Raw genomic sequence first — 22,271 nt, forward strand, 5'->3', positions numbered from 1 at the left:
TTAAGCAGAGACTTTCTCAGTGAATGTCCTCAAGAGGTTATATACCCAATGTGGAAGGGGGTCTTCAGGTTGGCTTGTCCCATCCCGCTAAATTTATCCCTCCTCGCTATCTTTTGGCAATCTTTTCCATATCCCAAGCCCTCAGTGGGGTTTGTTCTTTGAAGTCCATTAATTGGTTGGGAAGGAGTAATTCCATTTTTAGCTTCCTTTCTGTATTTGTCTGTTCTCCCTTAACCACTACGGAATATATCGACCAATTTCATGCAGAACCTGACAGAAGGAGCGAGGTCTCCTTGCAGCTCCGTGCCAACAACATACACGAAAACAAAACAGCGGGGGAGAGGCAAAGAGAAACCCATTTAATGTCCCCAAATCAGTGGGTGACTTCCACCAGGCTTGAGAAACCCAACACACACGTAGGGACACCAGGCAGACCACACGCCTCTGAGCCATCGTATTTCAAACACAAAACAGTTCTGCTGCTTCTGGTTGGGAACTCAGCCACCACTTCATAAATCAACACCCCTGCTATCGCCTTTACTCTGCCAGCAGACGGTTTGATGTGAAACAATACAGTCCTGGAGGCGTCAGCTTCCTCGGGTTATCTTAGTGGAAGGCTAAACATCAGAGACTGACTTTATCCATCGGGATGGTGGCATTTTTGAGCTCCTCACCTCCAGCTGAAATACCCTTGCGCAACACTTCGAGAGACCTAAACAACCTCTATTTTTAAGCTGTGATACTACAGCACCTTCCAAAAGCTTAAGATCTCGCGTATCTCGGCACCTCCACCTTGGAGACTTCTGCAGATACGCTCGGCTTCGGGCACGCAATCTTTCAACTGCCATAGCGTGAGATGAGGCTTAAACGCTACATAAAACCTGCAGGATCAGGGGCTAAAGTTAGGTGAAGGGTAGGAAACAAAACCACCATAGTCCTGAGGTATTTGCATTTCTCCTAAACACGCTTGCAAAACCACTTAGCAAATGAATGTTAATTGTTCCACAGAAATCGGACCCCGTTCAAAGGAAAAGCAGAAAAAAAACCCAGCCCTAGGTAGAGGTTGCCAATTTTCCCTTTGCCCCACCAAATAAAATTCAGGTGATCTCATCCCGCATTGATCAGCAGAGACCGACTAAGAAAACAAAAAGGAAATTACTTCATCTGAAGTGCCTATTAACTGATCTTAAGCGATAGGAAAAAAAGCTCCATTTGACAGTAAAAATCCGTGTGACGAGCCCGTGAATGCCAGAACAAGCTGGGTACGGCTGGAGCTGTCAAAACCACGTAACTGCAAACCTTTAAACCAATCTAAGTGCCTTCAGTTGGGTTTGTGAGACAATCACACCCCGAACAAACATTTACATGAAAAAGGCTGCGGGCCTCTGCTTTTGTTGCTTTTCCAGCCCAAGGCTGGCAGAGCTGGGAGTATTTTACACAAACTGCAGCTGCCGGGGTAGCAGAAATAGATAAAACTTGACAAATTAACACAGCAAACGCCAAACAAAGAAAGAGACCTTTGAACTTCAGCCTTGTGGGTACGAGGATGCAGAACCCAAGCTTAACTCGTAGCGGTGCTCTGGTTTTTACATTCGCCCTCACCATTGCATCTGGTCTCCCTGAGGTGAAATGTAGCAGCGATGCTGGATGAGAGGCCAAGAGCAGGGATGGATTTGAGTGTTATCCTCACCCGGGGCCAAAAGAATGAGCCTCAAAACTAAGTGCATCTCTTGGGATTCATGGAATCATAGAATCCCTAGGATAGAGATCACTGAGTCCAACCGAACCTGTCCACTACTAAACCAGATCCCTAAGAACTTCATCTGAGGTGGTCGAGTCGCCTTCCCTGGAGGTGTTTAAGGAACGGGTGGATGAAGTGCTGAGGGACATGGTTTAGGGAGTGTTAGGAATGGTTGGACTCGATGATCCAGTGGGTCCTTTCCAACCTTGTGATTCTGTGATCTGCCCGTCTTTTAAACACATTCAGGATCTTTTAAACACCACCTCCTTGGGCAGCCTCTTCCAGCGCTGGATAACCCTTTCAGTGAAGAAGTTTTTCCTAATATCCGATTTGAACATCCCCTGACACAGCTTGAGGCCGTTCCCTCTTATCCTGATCTCAGGGATTATTGAGGTGATTCAGGGATTATCGAGATAGGATGAGGAAGAACGGTTTTAAACTGAAAGAGGAGAGATTGAGACGAGACTTTAGGAAGAAACGTTTTTCTGTGAGGGTGGGGAGGCCCTGGCCCAGGTTGCCCAGAGAAACGGTGGCTGCCCCATCCCTGGAGGTGTCCAAGGCCAGATGGGGCTCGGAGCAGTCTGCACCAGTGGGAGGTATCCCTGACCATAGCAGGGGGTTGGAACTGGATGGGCTTTGGGGTCCCTTCCAACCCAAACCATTCTATCACCCTATGATGTTCAGGAACCCTCACTCCAGAAATGCCTTAGCTCCAGCACTTTTGCAGTTGTTTCGGGTGTGTTTCCACAGCACAAAGTAATTACGCTGTATAAAACCAAACGGAAACGATTGCAAGAACAAGGAGTCACTTTGGGAAGAGTTCAGGCATTAACTGCTGAACTTGGTTTGACCTCCTGACTGCAGGGACCGATGACTCCCGAAGCAGCTGAGGTTGAGGATGAGCATCCCTCCAACTCTTCTTTTCTCTCCTCGAGCCTTCCTACAAGATCTCCTCAATTTTTTAAAGCCTTCCTTGCCAATGGTGACTCCTGCCTCTCTTTTGCCCTGCACAGCAGCCCCACGTCAGCTGCTCTTAAGGTAGGAGGGAAACGTCTTCCTCCCTATTTTTCCAGGACTGTCTGTGTCTGTAATATATTAGTTAATCTCTTGTTCAAGCCATAACCTTGGCTCTTGTTCTGGAACAAACGGGAACTAGGGTGGCTTGACAGCTCTGCTGCTTTCTCCTCTTCAGATTTAGACTTTCATAAATGACCCTGTCAAGGCTGTGCCTCGCAATCCCACAACGCTAATTGTTTGCGGTATGGATTGATGATACCCTATTAAAGCCACTTGGCAGGGATAAGCTTTGGCTTTTTGTGTTCAGATGAAGAGCTTTGTGGATGCTTCAGCAGAAAAAGCACCACTTGCCTGTCTCCATACCAGTGCTTCCGCAAGCCAACGTCTCTGGTAGAGTGCACAGCATCATCTCAGGGCAGCCTAGAAAATGCAAATTGTTCTCCTTCCTGAGACAGACCCTGAATTTCAGATCTTCTTTATATGGAAATACTCATCAAGTTCCTTAAAATACAAACAAACAGGAAATTCTTTCTATGCTACCAAAATAGAGTCAAAATCCTCATAGATCGACACAAAGGTAAACAGAACATGAACCGCAAAAAAAAAAAAAAAAAATAAAATTACTGCAGATCTCATCAAATAACATTTTTTTTCAAGTAAAATAGATTTACCTTTCCTTATTTTGCCCTTCGCTGCTGCAACAAAAGCACTGCCAAACTTTGTGGCAGAAAGGGACTCACACGACCATCTTTTCTTGTGTTTTTTAAAAGCAATTTTTGAGACCATTCCCTTCCCGCAACGCCTTTGGTTAATCACCTACGTCATCGCGTTTTCAGACAGTAAAAGCCAAAAAGAGAAGCCTTAAGCACATAACCCTCTCTGGGCGATTCTTGCATGGGGAAGGTGTGACCGGGAGGGATTACACAATGGCAGATGGGAGGAGATAGACTGGCTGCAGAGCCAGGAGGGATTTGAGGAGCTCCTAATTCCATATGTTCCATTACATCTCTCATCACTAAACATTTCCAATGCATGGTGGTCATGCTGTGAGGTCTGGACAGGTTCACGCGATGAGGGCTCCGCTGAGGGTTGCTAAATACAGAGCAACTACCCGACCCAGAGCAGATGTTTTTTGTGGGATAACACCTCAAAAGCAACATCACCCTTTCACGGTCATCTCCACAAGTTCTACCTTGGCAGGGGTAGTGTAGACTGGGGCTGGGCGTTTCTAAGAGACCTTGCATCACCGTAATCCCACAAAGACTCTCTTCTTTCTTTCTTTCACGTCTCCTTCACCAAAACTACGTGATGTTTTCACTTTCTTTCGTCAAGGAAATTCGAAGACCTGTGCAGATTGCCTCGTGCCGTGCTGGGAGAGGGGAGTGATGACTGAGTGATCTAGGTTTCTCCCATCAAGAGCAGAAAAGGAGGTACCAAAAGTATCCAATTCCTGGAGGAAGGTTAATTACAGAAGCTCAGCTTGCACACAGGGGTCCCACCAGTCAGCACAAGATAAGCAGCCTTGGGAGTATAAATTATTACAGACGATAAGGCAGAATTTCCTCTTAAACAGCTTTATACATATGTTCCTAAGATTGACTCCAGAGGCGCCTGTCATCAGATGTCAAACAAGAAGCTTCAAAAAATACAGAGAATTAATTTATTGTATTTTTTTTTTTCTTGTAAGCATCTCACCCATTCTCCCTTGTTCCAATCAACCAAATGATTTCGGGTCCTAACTAGAGCCGGTTAGATGATTGGAATTGGAACTGATGGGCATCACCCGTGCTCGATCACAGCAGGAGGCAAGAGCTCCACCGCTCCATCATGCCTGCAGAAATGGGAGCTGGTTTTAGCCCTGGAAATAAGATAAATTACAGGCGCCAATTTCTACAGTTTTTGTTGTGACTATCTCTTGTGCACGCCGGGTATAAACAGGAAACCACAGCCACATGGCAGGGAACTGACTCAATACTGGTGAATACTGATAGAAATCAGGTCATATTGACATCCTTTGTTTATTCACTGCTTTGTTAACGCTGTTTATCCTTAGCATCTTGGCCACATATTTGGAACAACTCCCACTTTGCCACCCATCTACTGCTCTTTTGTCCCTCCCAAATCCCTGCCACTGCAAACCCCCTGCTTCTAACCATCACCAATAGCTGATCCTTCAGACCCAGACCAAAGGGGGTGTGAGCTTTTGGGGTACAATCTGACTTATCCCACTCTTTTAGGAACATTTCTTTCTGATATCCAGAAGCTTACTATTAGCTTTTGCCTGCAAGGGGGAATTTGTCTCCTACCAAGGAGCCAATTCTATTTTAAGCCACCGACGGGTTGAAATGCAGCCCACCGCAGGACAAATCCGCAGCCTAACTGCGCACTGTACAGAAAGGATTTGTCTCTCGGCTGTTTATCTCTGGTACCTGGTAGTTTCTTCCAAGCCTGAATTCATCCTAATGGAATGAGGAGTTTGCATGCATTTCTTCCAACTTTATTAACACGCCAACATCTGCTCTATTGCAAAAAATGATTCATCTGTGATGTTCTGTATTTTACAGCAGCGGTTCATCTGTTCCTAAACACTCTCCTCCCCTCTCCAGATATGCCAGAAATATCAAGGTAGCGTTCCCACCATCAGCTCTGAGTCATCAGAAATAGATGACACGAAAAGACCCTCGAATTCCTGCATTTGTGTTTGAGGGATTTCTTTACCCAGCTGAGTCCACAGCTGGTCACGGGCTTCTGCTAGCAGCTCTTTCTTTCATATCTCTCCGGCCTTAGAGGAAGAAAGCTTTGGCAAAAGCCAAAACTTTTGAGCTCATAAGAGAAAAACATTTAGGTTGTAAAGTCTTCTTATTCTACTCTCATATTTACCAGCTAAGGAGCTGCTTCTCCATCTCTACGTTTCTGCTGTATCACATTAACTCTTGGTCTTTGCAATCTAACTCCATTCATTTTTAAGCACTGCCTCCATCAAGGGAGTTTTTGTTAACCACACAGCATGAGGAGTTTAACCTTTACTGCGGGGTTAGCTGTGTGCTGAATTCCTCCCTGCGGATCATTCCCTCTCCTCTGTATTTACTACCAGGTTCAGCCCTGGGGATCTGACCAGCAGATGGGTAACATATTGCACAGTGGTGTCCAAGACATCGATTGAGTGAGGAGGACTTACATTCTGTTATTGATTGGGGTCACAGAACCCAACCCCAAAGCAGAGAGTTTGGGACTAAGCAGCTCAATGCCTCAGGAGTGATAGGATGAGGAAGAGGATGAAGGCTGGGAGGCATTTTGCCAGCTGATGTTAGTTAGTACAAAAGTTAGTGAGCTGGGTCAGTGGGGACGTAGAATCATAACATAATTGAGGTTGGAAAACACCTACAAGATCATCCAGTCCAACCATCAGCCCAACACCACTGTGCCTACTAAACCATGTCCCCAAGTACCATGTCTACACGCCTCTCAAACAGCTCCAGGGAAGGAGACTGCACCACTGCCCCGGGCAGCCTGTTCCAATGCTTCACCGCTCTTCCAGTAAAGAAAAGTTTCCTAATATCCAGTCCAAACATCCCCTGGCACAACTTGAGGTCATTTCTTCTCATCCTACCACTTGAAGAGACCAACAACCTTGGTCTCTTGGGAGAAGACTCCCAAGTCTTCTCTTGGGACATGAGAAGACATCCATCTCGCTACAACCTCCTTTGGGGCAGTTGTAGACAGTGATAAGGTCTCCCCTCAGCCTCCTCTTCTCCAGGCTCAACAGCCCCAACCACTCCTCATATGCAGAGAAAGGCTTTGTTCGGGGAAATTAGTGCCTTAAAACCCTTCTGTCTCCCCATATATAAAACTGGGTGATTAACTGGCCAAGCGCGGTACTATGAATACCCTGCAGGGCTTCACGGTGGGGTTTTGAAACATGAAGAACCATTAGAGTCTGGAAAAGGAGTGCTAAGTCCCTCGACCCTCAGCATTCAAAAAGACTGAAGCTGTCTCAGGCTTGAAGACTTACCAACACGGGAATTACCCTGTTGGTCCCTGCCCCACCTAGCCCAGCGCTCGTTCTCCCACGGCAAAAGGAGATGCAGTCTTGTGTGGTCCATAAGCCCCACTTCTCTGCTCCTCTTCCTTTCTGATGCCCTCCAGCAGCCCCGGCTCCTGCCTGCAACCATCAAAGAAGCAACAGTCCCTCATTTGCTTTTCCTGCTGCCATCGTGATTTTGCAGACATCCAACCTTGAGCCAACACGGTTCGGGGCTGAGTCTTTCCAGATCTCACGGACAACCACACAGTTAAAACTCTTGCAGCAGCTGTTATTGCCCCGAGTTTCCTCAGCCCCGTGCTCCTTCGCCAAAGCGGGGGAACTCTGGCTAGAGCTGCAGCCCTAGAAGGGTCTGCTAAAGCAATAGGGTGGGTTTAGTTCTGGGCTCCTTCAAGGCTATGTTGGCAAGAGCAGCGCTGCAGATGCTCAGATATTCCCAGCCGCATCCCAGCTGAACCAGTGGAAACTGGGAAGCCGGGCTCATGGGACCGTATCCAATCTCTGCCTCGAGCATCCTGAGAGGTTAAGAAGAGCCATGCCACCACGCAGGGCAGGGTTTCATCCTGTCCTCAATTTGCCTGTGGGATCCAAAAGGAATTTTTTCCTATTTCTCTGCCAGGCATGAAAAAAAAAAGCAAACTTTGTTGTTGTTTATACTGGATGGGATTAAAGTTTTTAATATTTGTTATATTTAGATGTCTTTTAGACTCAGATTCAGGGAAACCATATGCGTGATTCTTGCTCTGTTTACCCTTCAGTCCATTCCCTTGCTTTTATTGTTCTTCGAGTTTATCCCTCTTCCAATTTAAGTTAGGTTTCCCAAAGACCGCAGCATAACCCCAGATTTCTCAGGCAAACCAGCACCTCTCAGCAGCAGCAACCAGTTTTGTGGCTCCAACCAGACCAACCTGGTCCTGCTGAAAGCAAAGTGCATCCTCGTGGCAGAAGTTTTATTGCCAACAATCAGCCGGGCAGAGACGGGGCAAATCAATCCTTCCTCAATCACAGCCCAAATAACCCCTTAAAGTGGATAATTCACCCCAGGATAAAGACATCTATCCTTTGTCTAGGATCCCTCAAGCTTAAGGGGAACCCCCAAAAAGGGGGTCCTGATGTCCATGACACCGTAGGGAGGGGGCCAACGTGCAGCATAGCCCTGGCTTCTCCAGTAACAAAGGAATTGTTCTCTTTCCCTCTGAATTTCTTGAGGAGGAAGGGATGCTGATCAGTCCTGTAGGGAAGGACTTGTGAGCAAAGCCCAGGCTGCAACATATTCTCATAAAACCTTCACAGAGCTGAACGCGTGAACGATCACTTTATAGACACGGCAGACAGAAGTTTACATCCAATGCCCATTTTCCAGGAAATCGTTCCCTCCGGTCTAGCTGAAAACCTGAACTCTGTGTCCACCACAGTTTTCCAAAGCAGACACGTGTTTTAGTGCGCTCTTCCCTCACCCTCCCTCACAGGCAAGGCAGGACGGATTGCCTGATACCCGATCTCTCTGCTGTGCCCTGGCTAATGGAAAAAAGCTGCTTGCTTGGAGCTGCTCCGATTTATTCTGTACTAACCTCCCCGATGAAGAGTCTTTGACCTCCCTACACAGGCTCCATTAAAGCCAAGACCGGTAGCTGGATAAGGACAGGTAGTTATTTTATCCTGGTAGCGACGGCTCTGCACAGGATTGTGCCATTTCTGCACATCATCTTCACCTTATATATAAAGGAGGTAAGTGAGGCAGAAGCTTATTTATCCATTTTTCAAGGCCTGCTCCAGAACCCATCGTTTGCTTTAGCTCAGACCCTGCACACAGATCCTGGCAGAGCTCCTGCACGCGTTTCGCTCGAAGAGCACAGATTATCCACCCGCTCCAAGCTGAGCTTGTGCAGAGCTGCATTACAGAGCAGGATGCAAAATACCCTCTGACTGCAGCTAAGCCTGACCTATCCCTTCCGGCCACGGGAAACCCAGGAACAGATGTTTGGTGCTGGAATTTTTCTCCCCAAATATCTCTGATGTTTAATTCACATTGTACAGATTTGCTATCCCACGTATAGCACGCAGGAGAGCACGCTACTGGGTTGCAGGGGGGTGAAGGCATCCAACAGCTTTCCTTCTCTTTTTAAAGGTGTCTCAAGAGAATTTTTTTGTTTGTGAGGAAGGGGCGTTTTTTCAAATGCATTCACTCTGATCTCCTTGGAAGTCTTTGCTATCTTCCAGTGTTATTACAGTCTGAAGAGCCGAGCACTGTGAGTTTACAGAGACAGGTACGTCTTTCATTAGCCAAAATGATCATAGAATCATTAAGGTTGGAAAAGATCTCTAAGATCATCAAGTCTAACCATCAACACAACACCACTGTGCCTATTGAACCATGCCCTGAAGCACCACAGCTACAGGTTTTTGAACCCCTCCAGGGATGGGGACTCCACCACTGCCCTGGGCAGCCTGTGCCAAAGCCTCACCACTCTTTCAGGACAGAAATTCTTCCTAATATCCAATCTAACCCTCCCCTGGTGCAACTTGAGGTCATTTCCTCTCATCCTATCACCTGTCACTTGGGAGAAGAGACCAACACCCACCTCAGTAGAACCTCCTTTTAGGTAGTTGTAGAGAGCGATGAGGTCTCCCCTCAGCCTCCTCTTCTCCAGGCTAAACAACCCTCGGTTCCTTTACCCATCAGTGGGTGAAATAACCAGATGAGCTTTCAAGCACAAAAGTCCTTCTGCAAGTCCTGCGTCACTTCTTTCAGGGATTAAGTGATTTCAGACAAGATTTTTGCTAGCAGTTGGTTGTCACATTTGAAGGAGTCTGCTACTGCAGATGCAGCAGATTTTAACACCTCCCCACTCACCACAATCCCTGATGAATTCCATTTGTATGGAAGCCCATCTCTAAGCTGGCACAGAAATATTAAGGTGCATGGCTGGTTCTACTCATAGAATAGTTTGGGTTGGAAGGAACTTTAAAGATGATCCAGTTCCAACCCCTGCCATGGGCAGGGACACCTCCCACTGGATCAGGTTACTCCAAGCCCCATCCAACCTGGTCTTGAACCCCTCCAGGGATGGGGCAGCCACGACTTCCCTGGGCAACCTCAGCCAGGGACTCCCCACCCTCACAGGGAAACATTTCTTCCTAAGATCTTATCTGAATCTCCCCTCTTTCAGCTTAAAACCATTCCCCCTCATCCTCTCCCTGCACTCCCCAATCAAGAGCCCCTCCCCACCTTTCCTGCAGGTCCCCTTTCAGTACTGGAAGCTGCAACTCCTTTTTGACTCAGAAGGGAAAACTAACCACATGCATTAACAGCTACAGAATGAAGGCAGAGTATTCGATCCGAAGACAAACGATGGGCAGGAAACGTCGTAGGTGACCAAATAGTTACTGCGCAAATGAAACTTCCCCCAAAAAAGTTCCAACTCAAAAATACTTAAAATGAGCAGATTTTTTTTCCCAACTTTTCTCTACATGAGTAGTCAAAAAAATTGCCTTTGGGAAGACTTCAGAGTGATGCAGCTGTGATCCCTTCTGCCAGGAGCATCCTCTGGACACAGACCAGGAGGCACAAGACCCTACACTTCTGCTCCCGACCTGTCTCTCAAGGACAGGGGAATCTCACAGTCCTAGTTGGGTATTCTCTTTGGGTTTTTTTGGATGCAAATAAATCAATGCTAAAAGTATCTCAGGGTGGGAAGAGCCTCGCTGCCCCTTTCCATTAGGGTTAGAGGGATTGCAAAGGATCACAGGTGGGGTGGTGGATCACAGGTGGGCAGAGGACCACAGGTGGGGTGGTGGAGAGCTTGGCCATCCTGCTCCCTCCACGCAGGGGGATTCTTTCCAGCATGTGAATCAATGAGGCTTATTTTCCTCCGGTTTTTTATAAGTCCCTCAGCTCTCAGAGCGGGAGGATGACGCTGTCAGAGTGAGGAGGGACCAGCATCCACCTCCGAGTGGCTCTCGGCTCTATGAAAAGCCCTTGTGGGGCTACGGATGTGCTTTAAGTTCTACGGAAAGCAACAGAGGCACCTCGGGAGCGTGGCTCTTCAGGCAGCCGGTTCCCGTCCTCTTTGCAGCCGTGTCCCTGCACAGCCTGGCACTGACAGCACCACCAGGGCGAGCATCCTCAACACATCTTTCCTCTCATTTTGGGCAGGAGAGGTTGTGAGTATTTTTCAGACCATGAATTCCTCTCGGGCTGGACAGGCTGTCTGCAATTACATTTTTGCAGGGCAGGAAAACCATTTTCTGCCAAACCCTAGGGAGCACAGATGCTCGCCCTGCTGGGGATGGGGCTGAAGCTGTGATGTTTCCTGTCTTTCCTTGGCCACAGGGCTAGTTTTTTGATGGCTGCACTCCAGAGCGGGCAGACTTGACAGTCTTTGCATACCATATTATTCACATGGAACAGAGCCGCTGGGGATGGAGCCCGGGGGACCCTGCAGCTACACCCAAGTGCCTACAGGAGCGACGGTGCTGCTGCAGCCGGAGCAGTCGCTGCCTGGCAGCCGTCTCCCTGCGTGCCCTTCGCTGCTCCCTGCAAAAGCTTTTGTCAGCCCGACATGCAGCCGGTGGGGATGTCAGCACGGGCAGATGCCGGCACCCTCCACAGCTCTGCTAAGGTTTGGAAACTTGCTAAGAGTGTTTCACAGAATCACAGAATCACCAGGTTGGAAAGGACCCACTGGATCATCGAGTCCAACCATTCCTAACACTCCCTAAACCATGTCCCTCAGCACCTCATCCACCCGTTCCTTAAACACCTCCAGGAAAGGCGACTCGACCCCCTCCCTGGGCAGCTGTTCCAGTGCCCGATGACTCTTACTGTGAAGAATTTTTTTCTGATATCCAACCTGACCCTCCCCTGGCGGAGCTTCAGGCCATTCCCTCTTGTCCTGTCCTCTGTCACTTGGGAGAAGAGCCCAGCTCCCTCCTCTCCACAACCTCCTTTCAGGTAGTTGTAGAGAGTAATAAGGTCTCCCCTCAGCCTCCTCTTCTCCAGGCTAAACAACCCCAGCTCTCTCAGCCGCTCCTCATAAGACTTGTTCTCCAGCCCCCTCACCAGCTTTGTTGCTCTTCTCTGGACACACTCCAGAGCCTCAACATCCTTCTTGTGGTGAGGGGTCCAGAACTGAACACAGTATTTGAGGTGCGGTCTCACCAGTGCCGATTTCGAGACATGACAGCCAATAGAGAGAAAAATAGGGGCTGTTTTTCTCTCCTGGCTGCTCCTGTTGGGCAGCTGGTCATTGCTAGCTCCTTCCCCAGGCTCCATCCCTATGGACAGCCCAGGGGTGGGAGATGCCTCAGGACACACAGTGAAAATAAAACAGAGTTAAAGAGCTTGTATTCTGCAGGTGAGTAAATAAATGCAAAGCAGAGAGCACGGGAAAACTCAGCCCTTCTTTGCTCCTGGGCATGACTATAGCTATCGGACCTTACAGTCCAAGTCTTTGGAGCCTGAGAAAACATAGGATTTGGAGAACTGACTAAAAGAGAAGATGACAGCTGAAAGCCAAACCCTTAGCTCTGAGGAGAGGGAGCTGGTCTCTCCTCCCAACTGACAGGTGATAGGACAAGGGGAAATGGCCTTAAGGGGCATCAGGGGAGGTTCAGATTGGATATTAGGAAAAAAATTTTCACTGAAAGGGTCACCAGGCACTGGCAGAGGCTGCCCAGGGAGGGGGTGGAGTCACCACTCCTGGAGGCGTTTAAAAGACTGGTAGATGAGCAACTTAAGGACATGGCAGACAGGTATGGTTGGACTTGATGATCTCAAAGGTCTTTTCCAACCTGGTGATTCTATGATTTGAGCTCAAAGCTCAGACCCCGAGTGTCATCAGGAATGATTTTCCAAGGGAATTCACATCAATCAGAGCACTGCATAAAACTGAGCCTTTGCCGCACATCTCACCCTGCACCGAACGAGAAGATACCACTTAAGGTGATGTACAGATGTTGGGATTAACAACCCAATCTCCCTCCATCCTAACAGAATATTTGCCCTAACAGAACAGCACAGTCCCACTGCTGTATCTCCCACCTGACACCCTCCACTAAACACTTCCCCTCCAAAAAACACTGCATTTCAAAGATGTTCCTCCTACAGCATCTCTACTTTTTTTTTTTACATGGTTTAGTGGTTGATAGGAATGGTTGGACTCGACGATCCTGGTGTTTTTTTTTCCAACCTGGTGATTCTATGATTCTATTTATCCAATATCAAGCTCTGATACCATTTAACACCCCCCTCCCTTTTCTTGACAAGAGTTTAAACTGCTCTGCCAAATTAAGCAAACCCACTGCTCAGCACATGCTATTTCTCATCTTTTCCTCCTCTCCCCCAACCACTGCCTCTACCATCCCTCAAAGGGAGCGAGAACAAATAATTCAGCCTCTGCCACTTGGACTGGTTTTAATCAAAGGATTTGTTGGGTTTCTACCACGTGGGACACCTCATTAACAACTTCACACCTTTAAGAAGGGAAAAAAATAAAGCGCCGTTTCCCATTTTCAGCATGCTGGTACCCAGGGTTTGGCACTGGAGTCCCCTCCCAGGCTGAGTTTTATTTTGCTGGGGAAAAAAATAACAACAACAAGATAAAAAAAGAACGGCATCGCTGGGCTGAAAGGGTTTACAGATCGGCAGGAGCGTATTCGTCAGAAAGGAGATTAAAGCCTAATGAAATTTGTCTTTGTGCATGTGTCTGTTTCTCTCTCTTTTTTTTGGGGGGGGGTCTTTGTATAAAGCCAGGCTTATTAAAATGCACGGAGAGCCCCACACAAAAGACATCGCTTAGGGTCCAAAGGCGCGCTTATTAACGCGGAGGGTTTCGATTCCCATTGGACAGAGCATGCCAGTTTGCGGAGGTTTTGGCTATTGTTTGGGGAGAAGAAAGCAAGCCGCGCTGATTATTTTCTTCCCCAGTTTTAATCACAGCTGAAGCAAGCAGGTGCCACGATTCAGAGCCCGCAGAAAAGGGCCGGAGACGGAGGGGGAAGGGAAACGTCACAGGGAGGAAAAAAAAAAAACTCATCTGCGCGGTGGGTTTTTCTAACTTTGGCTCATTAAATCGCAGCACGGTGGGGTGGAGTTCATGCTCCTCATTTCCTCCATGAGGGTGGCAAGTGGGCACTGGAACAGCTGCCCAGGGAGGGGGTGGAGTCGCCTTCCCTGGAGGTGTTTAAGGAACGGGTGGATGAAGTGCTGAGGGACATGGTTTAGGGAGTGTTAGGAATGGTTGGACTTGATGATCCAATGGGTCCTTTCCAACCTGGTGATTCTGTGAGTAGCTGCTGGGGAAGCACTGCATGGACACACCACCAGAAGTCAAAGCCTGCTTTGGTGGTAACAGGTTAGCATAAATTGCCAGAGATTCTAACCAAAGCCTTCATTTTCACGTATACATCTCTGATGATACTGAACTGTTGGTGTAGAAGAAAATGAAGGATTGTGGCTGAGGTACTGGTATGGAGCACAACTCTGATTCCTTCCATTTACTTCAGAGCACACCAAGGTGAAAGCCCTGCCACAGCAGGTGACCGCAGGAGAGCGGCATCTGCAGCAGCACAGCTGCGTGGGGATGGTTTACCTTAACAGGGTCTTAACGCTGCCAATGGCATCCTGGCCAGCAGGACCAGGAAAGTCATCCTTCTCCTTTGGTGAGCAATGATGAGGCCACACCACGATCCGGCGTTCAGTTTTGGGCCCCTCACTCCAAGAAGGACATTGAAGGGCTTGGGGTGTGTCCAGAGAAGGGAATGGAGCTGGGGAAGGAGCCGGAGAACAAGCGTTATGAGGAGCGGCTGAGGGAACTGGGCTTGTTTAAACTGGAGAAGAGGAGGCTGAGGGGAGACCTTATCACTGTCTACAAGGTTGTGGAGCAGTGGGGCTTGGTCTCTTCTTCCAAATAAGAAGGGATAGGATGAGAGGAAATGCCCTCAAGCTACACCAGGGAAAGTTTAGACTGGATATTAGGAAAATTTTCTTCATTGAAAGGGTTTTCAGGCACTGGCCGAGGCTGCCCAGGGAGGTGATGGATTCACCATACCTGCAGGTGTTTAAAAGGTGCGTAGGTGAAGCGTTTGGGATACGATTTAGTAGCGGACAGGTATGGTTGGAGCTGATGATCTCCAAACTCTTTTCCAACCAAACGATTCCATGATTCTATGGAAATTCAAAGATGGCACTATGCACATGTGCTTTTGCACGACTGTTGAGGACAGAGCGACTACAACAACAACGGCAGCCCAAGCACACAGCATGGGTTTGGGGAAAAAGAGGAGAGTAAGAGATTCGCCCCCATCCTAAGGAGGACCTCGGTACACCTCAAAGAAAAAGTTTGCATAGTTGCTCACACTTGGAAAAGCAAACCCCGAGGGTGGGTTGTGCAAGTAGTTGGGATTCCACCAGGTCCTCACTTCCAAGAGGGGAAAGACTTGAAAATCTACACGAGGCACTTTCAACACTTCCCATAACTCTCAACCCAAAGGGGGAACACCCACATCTACCTTCTGGTTGGGAAACTCACCCAAGGCTCCTGCTAACAAGTGTTTCTCGAGCGTGACTTGTTTGGTATCGGCAGCAAAACCCTTGGGAGTGTTTACTCAAGAAAAGCAGCAGTAGGAGTTTGTGTTAACTAGCTTTTGACACTTTAACAACAGAGTTGGGTCCTCCCAGCTGGCTTTTTTTCCACCCTGCTTGCATGTTTCCACCTGCTATGCTATGAAAACTATGAGAAAAATCTCATGTGTTTTCTTAACAAGATTTTCCTTTGGGAAAATGTGGGAACCGGTCCCACGCTGCCTCAGCTGAGAGAAAAGCGTACAGAGGGCAAACACTGAGGACGACACAGAGGTTGGAGCAGCGAGCCCTGGGAACCGACCGTCACAGAGAACCTATGAAAAAGCTGCAAACTTCCTTTGCACTAATTTTTCTCTTTGTGTTCTATCTGAGCTCATTGCAACAAAACCCAGCACCGATGCTCAGGATAAAGTACCACGAGTTACCGCTGCTATTGAATAATTCACATGTATTATAATTCTATGAAGCATCTCACAGATGTGTAGAAACACACGTAATGACAATAAAATAAACTCTAAGCGTGAAAAGAACATCACCCAGCTCGTTCCGTAGAGCCCCAGAGAGTCACAGCGCGTGCTCAGCAATACCATCCCATTACCTATAACATAAGTGAATGTACCACATATGTTATACATACAAATATAGGTATAAATCTGTCATTTATAAAAGATAAATGACAAATCCGTCTGCAGTCAAACTTCTGCCAACTTTCCCTCTGGGAGGTGCAGGAGCAGAAGCAAAGCAGCCTCTGGCAAACCTTGTTTTCCAAGAAAGTCCACCATCGCCCACCAGCCTGACCAGGCACCCCATGAGCCAGAGAAGCGGAAAGCTGAGGCTGAAATTGCTCACTAACTCTGCTTGTTTTCACCTTTGCTGGGAGAATATTTTAATGGGAATCAGATGGACCAAGTCTGGGGATAGGAGTTCAGCTCAGAGAAGCAAGAGCTTCTTCCCCTGAGGCTGGCAACAGCTCAAGACCTCACAAAATCTTTATTGTTATAGTACTTTTCACATTATAACCCTACTTGAGTGCCCCCCCTCCCTGCGAGCTGAGGACCCCGATTTGCACCAAACTGCACAAGCACATAAAAAAACTTGTTCCCTAACAGCCCGCATATAGGAAACACTTTGATGGATAAAAAAATTATATAGCAGCATAAAAAAATGCCTGGGATAGCTCATCCCGCATCGTGCCGGATGCAGTAAGGGAGGGGACCTCTCGGTCAGACCCACGACCTGCAGCAAAAGGGGCAGGTGAAGGAGCTCCAACACTAAGGAACACCTTTGGCTTGCTTCCATCTAGACGAAAGGAGAATCAGCCTGGCAAAAGCCATATGATGTCTTGGGAGGGTGTCTCTCACCCCAAAGCACGCAGAGCTTGGGGATTGTGCTGAAGGCTCAACAACAAGATTGAGGTTTTAAAAGTGGTGCGTGATTTCCATGAGGTCCATCTGCTTTTTGAAGGTCATCTTTTCTAGGCTTTGTACAGCACAGCAAGCGGAGGGACTTTGTAGGAGTTAATAGGGTATCACAGGGCTCCGGACAAAACCATGAGGGGCAGCAATACTGTGGCTGTTCCAAGAACCTCAGGCCCTGCTAAGACACGTGGAAAGGCTACAGACGGTAATGTTGAATATCAGCCAACTTAAAATGGATATGTATTTATATATATGTGGAAGAGAAATAAATATAATTTCATATACATATATATATCAAAAAACCCCTAAACTCATGGAACTCATTGGCACAATGTAACTGATGTTAAGACGTTAATTATAGTCAGAAAAAGGATGGATATTTATGGTAGGAGCTAAGTCATCCTAGCTAGGGATTTCTCCACACATCAAGAAGTACATTGAGCTCCATCTGTCCAAAGATAGGAAGAAATGCTATTTGCCAATTGCTACTGTGGGGACTATTTCTATGTTCTCCTTGAGGATGCCGGCTGGTGGCTATGGGATGCCACACCAGGTAGACCACGGCTACTTGACAGCCCCAACTAGATGTTTCTGGGTTGATTTCAGGACACGAGCCCACCCTCGGCTCCGGCTGACCACACTATCTGGCCCTGCAGCCCACCAGATGGTGCTCTCAGTATTAGTTAATACCAAGGTAATCTGTGCCTTTTCCTTCCACTGAGAAACTCCGGCACAGGTGGGGTGTCGAGAAACACCACCAAGAGCACCAGCTTTCTGCGCTTCCCTAGAGCACCGGACAGATAGCGTGGATTCATCCCAAGTGTAAGATGGTCCAAAAACCAGAAACATGTTTGTGAGACATCAGCAGGTGATGATGGGTTAGGGGTACCAGCATGTGCCTTCAAGCCCAAATACAACGCATGGTCCTTTGGCTGTACCACAGCCTTCTTGAGCCAAAACGCCCAGAGAGACGGGTGTGGAGCAAAGACTGTGAGGGTATGCACATGTCCCAGCAATCATTCTGCATGTCAATGGACCTATGAGCTCATTGGAAACCCTCTGACGCATTGTGTCTCGAAGGCTTCCTCCGCAGGACCAGCTCGTTGAGCGTTGCTGGAGTGATACCCTCCAGCCAGGAAAGCTGGCTGGGACGCTGGTGGACTTGGATGGTTTCGCTTGCAAGAGTTATGAAACGTTTTCTATTTGACAGCAAATGTTGTAACAGCAGGGAGAGGTTGTGCGGGGCTATTGAGGGACCTCCATCACTCAACATGATCAGCTCACACCTACACCCACCAGCTGTGAGTTCAGATCAACTCTGAGGTCCCTTTCAGCCCTTGTTTCTCCCCAGTTTTCTACAGGAGAAATGTCTGCAGTTCCCGTGCCCTTTGCAGACCGTGATGCTCGTAATTATATCAGGTCTGGAGAACTGGGCTAATGTGGTAGGGTTGATCCTGAGGCTGTTTCTTCGGCCCAGCAGGATGGACTGTTTTCCTTCCGTGTTTCCTGCTTAACAAGGCTCTCTTTAATTTCTCCTCAATAAAACTTGGGGCAAAGGGGAACATTTAATGTGCAGTTAAATAAAAACCAGAAAGCGTACCATACTGGCTGACTTCCTAAAAACTAAATGCATTTTCTACAGTCATCCCTGGGACGTCAGCAACAAAATAAAACCTCGAGCACAGAAGCCTGACTGATAAGCAAACCAGAGGCTAACTCTGTGGCTTTGGTTTTTAACCAGTAATGTATTTTTATCACCGAGAAGCCAGAAAACGGAGAACGTTAAAGGTTGCCTGCATGAGTACGCGGGAGCACTCTGCCCATTTACGCCTGTAATGAGTTTTGCTGCCTCTGAGCAGAGCGCAGGTAATAAAAGATCGTAAAGTGGGTTTACCACCCGAATTGCCAGTCTCTGAAGGTTACTAAAAGCCTGTTCAAATGACCACGGTCAGATCTGCCTCGGCTGTTTGGAAATTGCCACTTTCTTACTGGCTGTTTCTTCCCTCACTGAAGAAAATCAGGAGTGGAGCAAGCGGAGCCAAGCTGGCTTTGTCCAGGAGAAGAGTCTGGCCAAAATCACTTATATTTGTCTGACAATGCTATTTGTTTGCTTCTTCCAGAGCTGGCCCATCAACTCTTTGACTAGTTATAAAACTTCCCTGTTTTATGAAAACTCGTTATATAAAGCATCTCCGTGTCGGACAGGGTTAACCCAGCCCTGGGATGCATTCTTCAAGCATCAAGCCTGGAAAACCTTTTGGGGTTCAGGGCCTCTTGCCAGGTAGAAAGGGCCACCACTGTGTCCCAAGGGCTGAAACTTCCTGTGGCAAAGGGAGTCCCTCTGGAAGAAGGGCTGATGGATGCTCTGGGGATAAACAACCCCCCTCTCCCCTTGGCCCCCCCTGCAGGAAACTGCTCAGAAGACCCATGAGTTGATTATATCTAGAGAAAAAAAAAATCCCTCTCTCCTTTTCTTTTAGGATAAGCAGTGGTGCTGGAGATGTCTCCAACAGCCTTTATTACAGAAACGCTCCAATTATACCACTTTTCCAACCCAAAAGGGCCTGAGAAGGTGGGTGACGCTTTGTAGAAGAGAGAAAAAGCCACCAACGCATTCTCTGCTGTGGTTTCAGTGCCATGTTTTGCTGCCCTTCCGCAGGGCATGGAAAGCATCACTTCCCAGCCTAATTTCCCCCATCCCACTGAGCTGGCATCGCTGTCTCTGGCACGAGCACCTCCTTCAAACCTCCACCAAGACTAAAAAAGTGCTTTTTCTGCTCAGCACGAACCAGAGTTTCTCCTCTTTGATCCAACCTCTGGGAGACAGGGAAGGATTGAACTGATTTTGTGGATGTCCTGGCACGGCTGTGGCTGTTACACATTGCTGTCCCTCGAGGATGGGTAAGCGAAGTGCTAAAGAAGCTTTGCTATGGTGTGTGGTGTATGGACCTCCCTAAAGACTCATTCATAATTTTAAGAAACGAAATAAACCCACCTGGAGCAGTCTATCTTTACTTTTGCATTAACAGAGAGGTAGGAAGGCTTCATGGACCTAAGACATAGCCAGAAGGATTTAGGAATGTTTGGCCTAAGGGAAGACACGCAGTTATTTAAGTACGAGATGTGAAATGCACCAAGAGGTCAGTGAGATTAAGGGCTCATACTCGGAGTTGCCCCGAGAGATGATACCCAGGACCTCAGAATCACAGAATCCTTAAGGTTGGAAAAGACTTTTAAGTTCATCAAGTCCAATCACCAACACAACAGCACCGTGCCTACTAAACCACATCCTGAAGCGCCACATCTACGCCTTTTTTGAACACCTTCAGGGATGGCGACTCCACCGCTGCCCTGGGCAGCCTCTGCCAGTGCTTCACCACTATTTCAGTAAAGAAATTTTTCCTAATATCCAATCTAAACCTCCCCTGGTGCAACTTGAGGCCATTTCCTCTCATCCTATCACTTGGTACTTATGAGAAGAGACCAGAACCCATCTCAGTACAACCTCCTTTTTAGGTAGTTGTAGAAAGCAACGACATCGCCCTTCTGCCTCCTCCAGGGAGGAACCTTGGACCACCTCTGCAGCATCTCATAATGCTCTTAATGCAGGGCAGATTTTTTAAGAACCATTTCACCTTCTGGAGAACCCAACTCCATCTCGTTCACACGCTTTTTTGTTTACAGCCAAAAAGAGGACAAAAAAACAAAGCTGCATTTCAATTGTTCATTTAGAGCTTTGATTTCTCTCCATTTTCCTTGCCTTTGTCTGTGTGGGAACATGCATTTGTGGGAACGTGTAATGTATTTTAGTGTTTTCTGCAGTTGTTTAGTGGGACCCCGTCTGAAGCCTTATGGACCACCATGGGCTGAGAAACCGGGATGGAAGATCCAGAGAGACAGCCTCATGGAAATCCAGTGTCATCCCTTTGAAGTCTTTGGGGCTTCCACGGCAGACAGATGTAATTAGAGAAAGGGATTGCAAGAGCCGTGCTGGCTCGCCGTCAGCGTTTCCCGCTGACTGTGAATAAAGCAGAGCTGAGCCAATACCGAGCACTGCTGGAATTACGACACTCAACGTCCAAGCTATTTATCGAGCATGCTGTGGGGCTCAGAGACGGTGCTCTCCTGCGGGACCTGTGCCGTCACACTTGCACTGCTTTAGGACCAAAACTACTTAGCCAATCATAGAATCACCAGGTTGGAAAGGACCCACGGGATCATCGAGTCCAACCATTCCTAACACTCCCTTAAACCATGTCCCTAAGCACTTCATCCACCCGTTCCTTGAACACCTCCAAGGAAGGTGTCTCGACCCCCTCCCTGGTGGTCCAAGATACACCAGGTGTGGCTGAATTAGTCACATCACTCCTCTCATGCCACAGCCCATTCAATCCCGGGTGGCTGTAGCCTCCGATTTCCTTAGCAGACCAAGTTCAAGGAAGAAGACCAACAAAGCTACCAGCATCAGCAAGAATTAACAAGTGACTGCATGCGGCTCCTAGAGTTGCAGAGGAAGTTAGTACCTGATAATCAAAATGCTCCTTCTTACCTTACTAAACCTCTCGATCTGTCAAGTGCTCCTTTTGCCATGGGTGGTGACTCTCAGTGACCAGGACTGCTCCTCCTCACTTCATCCAACAGCTCCAGCTGGATGATTTGGTATTTCTGCTTGCTCTGCTCCCTGTAAAGCAAAGTTGATACAAATAAAGACGCTTGCCTATTGCCTAAGCCAGCTCTCCTGTGCCTTCCCCATCAATGGATTCTCCCCACAGGCAGAGATGCCACCTTCCCAGAGATACTTCACACACCTGGAAACATCCCTCCTCCAACACCGAACTGGGGTCAGGTCTGCAGGGCATCTGGAGGAGATTACTTTGGTGATATTTTGGAAGAAAAGCAGGGAAGGAATTTTGAATTTGCAAACTGGAAGGATACAAGTTCAGCCTGGAGAAGAGAAAGCTCAGAGGAGATCTTAGAAGCGACCTTCCAGTACCTGAAGGGGCTACAGGAAAGCTGGAGAGGGACTGTTCATAAAGGCTTGTGGGGGTAGGATGAGGGGCAATGGGTATAAACTGGAGAGGGGCAGATATAGACTGGACATTAGGAAGAATTTCTTCACCACGAGAGTGGTGAGACACTGGAACAGGTTGCCCAGGGAAGCTGTGGCTGCCCCATCCCTGGAGGTGTTCCAGGCCAGGTTGGATGGCCCTTGGGCAGCCTGAGCCAGTGGGATGTCCCTGCCCATGGTAGGGCAGTTGGAAATGGACGATCTTTAAGGTCCCTTCCAACCCTGACTATTCTATGATTCAAAGTACACTTCTTGCTTCTTCCCCTCTAGGCACAGCTTGGAGAAATGCATCCCTCTATCTCTGTTTTTCTTCTTCTATCCTCCTTTTCCTTCTCCTCTCTTGCTTTCCTCTTCTTCCCCCCCGCCCCATTATGTCTTAGCGAAGTTACTCTTTCCCATGG

General features: G+C 47.9%; 1 long non-coding RNA gene across 9 annotated transcripts in view; it reads right to left on the bottom strand.

Moving 5' to 3' along the window:
• Positions 1-22,271, bottom strand: part of LOC128852576 (uncharacterized) — a 103,617-nt gene that overhangs the window by 35,311 nt on the left and 46,035 nt on the right. For all 9 annotated transcript variants that reach the window (XR_008450536.1, XR_008450534.1, XR_008450537.1 and 6 more), the window contains one exon: positions 21,352-21,483. This is a non-coding gene — a long non-coding RNA (uncharacterized LOC128852576). The remainder of the gene's footprint in view (positions 1-21,351; positions 21,484-22,271) is intronic.

This window comes from Cuculus canorus, chromosome 6 (assembly GCF_017976375.1).
Source record: "Cuculus canorus isolate bCucCan1 chromosome 6, bCucCan1.pri, whole genome shotgun sequence".
NCBI classification, from domain to species: Eukaryota; Metazoa; Chordata; class Aves; order Cuculiformes; family Cuculidae; genus Cuculus; species Cuculus canorus.